Raw genomic sequence first — 3,568 nt, 5'->3', positions numbered from 1 at the left:
AAAATAGCAACAATCTAATATAAATGATACATTAAAAGTTAAACTCTTAAAAGCGATATGTGATTAGGTGTTATTGTCATAACAGGAGTCTAGAATGACGGCTGCATAGTGGAGTAGACTTGAGGAGAGGGATTATATAATAATGAAAGAATTTTTCTTTTACTTTTCAAAGAGAAGAGAGAACTGAGGGGAGGGGTGGGCAGGGAGAAAAGTGCAGCAATGAATGAATGGAAATCCAAAGTCTCTGTAAATTTTCATTAAAATTAATAATCATTTTTAAAAGTTAAAGTCTTCTATTACCTACTAATGGGCTTTCTCTATTTGTCAAATGATCATTATTTAACTTGCAGTTCAAAGTCTGCTCTTTACAGTGCCTTCCCTGAGGCCTTGCGTCAGAACACCCTCTCTCTGATTTGGCTCTACCAAATGGACTGACTTGGTCATCCGTATTCCAATAGACTCTGATCTCGTTACGAAAAAAGAGTGAAGTTAATATTTGATAATTTTTATCCTAACCTGCTGACTCCATAATAACGTGCTTTACATGCATTATCTCCTTTATTTATCAACAAGCGACTTGAAAAGTGCCAATTTATTTCATCTCACTTTACAATTAAGATTATTAAGGAAGTTGAATGATGTTTTCAAATCTACACAGCAAAAAACAGTGTCTGGCGAAGTCTATGGTCTGTAATATAACCTCTCTCACATCTTGGCTGGTAGTCTAGTTAGAGCAGTTCTCTTATTCATCACTGCACTTCCACTATATGCAGCACTAGCCTGGCACAAGGAAACATTATATCAATCCTAATGGATAATAAATGGATAAGAAAGGACAAGAACAGTGAGCACCTTTTCTGTGACTGTTTGGACTTCTGACTTCTCGACTATGAGAAAAGGCAGAGTCCTGGGCCATACATCTTACCCTGGCTAATAGCTTGCTTTACCCTCCTTCATTTGTCCCATGTCTTCCTTCTTTCTAACTCCATCAAACACTGGAAACTTGGAGCTTCGAGTAGTCATAGGAAACAATGAAACTCTGTGCAATGTGTGTGAAACTGAAGTCAGAAATGCAAGAAAGCAAAATAAAAATTTGTATGCACAACAATATTTAACCTAATGAAAAAAATGTTATCTGAAATAGATACATTGCAAATAATGTTAGATTTTAAATACTGGTTCAGTAAATTTTGCTTTCTAATTTGACTTGGACTAAGAATAAACAAAGGAGTTCTGGTGATGTCATCTGTAGGGAGTTACTCTACTGACTCAAAGGCAGCAGGGCTTCTCTGAATGTTCTACTCCACCTAAGAAACCTGGAGAAAGATGAACAATCTCCTCCTTTGTAATGTATAAACACTGTAATCCAATAGAAGTTCAGTTCCAAATCAAGCCAATGAATTTGAGAGGTTTTTATGAAGAATAATCTGATTGGTGTGATTTTAAAACACCAAAACACATGTGTAGAATTGGGTGTTACCTGAGCAAACAGAATAACTGCACACGGTTATCAACTTGTGCAATCCAGCAGGGAGAAGTCAGCAAGACTTCATCAGTCTCCATAGCTGCACAGAAGATAGAAAAAAATGAGCACCAGTAGCACTGCAGGAAAAGTAAGATACAAGAAATTTACTTTGGGAAATGTATTCACATTAATATCATAAAGAAAAGAATGTAGTATTTCATGAAATTTAAATTCATACCTAAATGAGAAATACTGCTTTTTAACATATAATAAATACTTTAGTCTGTGTAGATGGAATTAGGATGGAAATCTTCTATTTCTATATATCTGTAATAAATTATCACACCTGTCAATTGTAATCATCCTTTCTCACATTAAATAAATACTAAGTATTTACAGTGACTGTTTATTCCAAGGTAATTACAATAATTTGTAGACTGAATGTTAGAGGAGAAATTTGGTACCCCAGTGGGAAGGAACTACCTTGTTAACCCTAATTACATGATTTTAATTGACCATCTGCTCCATGGGAGGAAGATGGTCAATCCCCTCCCATGTACTCTGAAAATCCACTGTAGGGTCATCTATGAGTTGGTTCCAACTTGACTGCTCATAATAACAACAACAAAGTTAGCCTTGTATTTAATCAGGAAATTCTATTATGAACACAGGGAATTTAAGTGTGACAACATTTTAAGAGAGAGATTCAATTTAGAGGACTTTGAAATATCTTTTGAATCTTTCTATAAAATCTTTTATCAAAGGAATATTGACCACAAAGCATTAAAATCATCAAAGTTAAATCAGCATCAGTAAACCAACAAATTCTGACTATTAAGAGAAGTGTTATTGAACAGTTCAGAAACTTTGTGCAGCTACCTTGCAGAATAGTATCTTCTCCATATACACATTAACAAGAATAAATAATGACATAGGGAGCTCTGGTGGCCTAGTGGCAAGAAGCTGCACTGCAATTCCGAGGGTGCAAAGTTCAAACCCACCAGATAATTTTAATCACTTTTAGCACTGGAGAGAAAGAGATATTTGGTTCCAGATCTACTGTAGACACATACTTATTGGATCAATGTGTCCACAAGTGTAGAGAATGTATATAACTATTCAATATTAATAATTTCATGCTATGTAATTGCAAAAGCCTGTACAAGTGATTTCAGTACATCTGTTGTAGTAGGAAGAGGCCAGACAATGTCTTCATGGGAAACAATCTATAAAATTTTCTTGATGTCCAAGCTCATTGACTCCACAGGACTTCTACAAAATTATTTGGAAAACACATGAAGGGACTAACTAAATTTTTTATTCCAACTCTATGTTCCTTTGTTATTGATTTAGCACTTAAAGCAGAATGTTGCATTCCAAATTAAAAATAGTGAGGGAAAAAATCAATTTTTTGATCCAAAATTCAGCTTAAAAGATAAAATACAGATGATATAGCAAAGGAATAAATGAACTACATGAATGGATATCTTGAATTGTGAAATAAACTAGAAATATTTCTTCCTCATATGCACTTCCAGATCTCTTAGATTCATGATTAACATTTCAGACAGGTTTAGGCTTTCTGCATTTTTTTATCTCACATATTCCATGAAATATTAGTAATAACACCTCGTTCATAAAGGCATAGTAAGCTCTGCTAGCATAATCTATAGGAAATCCTTCTGCTAACCCAAAGGCAGCTCAAAGGCCACATCTTAGACTGTTAGAATCTGCCAGCAATCCGATGGGAGAAAGAGGGGCAATTTCTTTCCATTTGATTCACAGTCTCAGAAACTCGATACAGAGTCAGCTATGAGTCAATTATGACTTAGTGTAATGAATAATTTAATCACAAAGGCTGTTATTATTATGTGTCATAGAGTTGGAACTGACCCATAACTGATCCTCCAGAGAGTTTACAGAGGTAGTAAATCACATGGGAGAAGACTATCCATCCTTCTACCGCAGAACAAAAGGTGGATTCAATTGCAGTGTAGCTTCTTAGCAGTACATTCAAATCATAAAGGTAGATATTGTTAAATTTAAGCCTGATGATGTTGTTCTTGTTGTTATGTGCCGTCGAGTCGTTTTCGACTCATAGCG

At 35.0% G+C, this 3,568-nt stretch overlaps 1 pseudogene; it reads left to right on the top strand.

The window, feature by feature from the left end:
* Positions 1–1,586: 1,586 nt before the first annotated feature.
* LOC102852810 overlaps positions 1,587–3,568 on the top strand; it is a 31,937-nt pseudogene continuing 29,955 nt past the window's right edge.

The sequence above is a fragment of the Elephantulus edwardii genome, unplaced genomic scaffold (assembly GCF_000299155.1).
Source record: "Elephantulus edwardii isolate Elephantulus edwardi_28Jun2011 unplaced genomic scaffold, EleEdw1.0 scaffold00122, whole genome shotgun sequence".
NCBI lineage: Eukaryota > Metazoa > Chordata > Mammalia > Macroscelidea > Macroscelididae > Elephantulus > Elephantulus edwardii.
The sequence above is the reverse complement of the archived record's forward strand: the minus strand, read 5'-3'. Positions and strand labels throughout refer to the sequence as shown.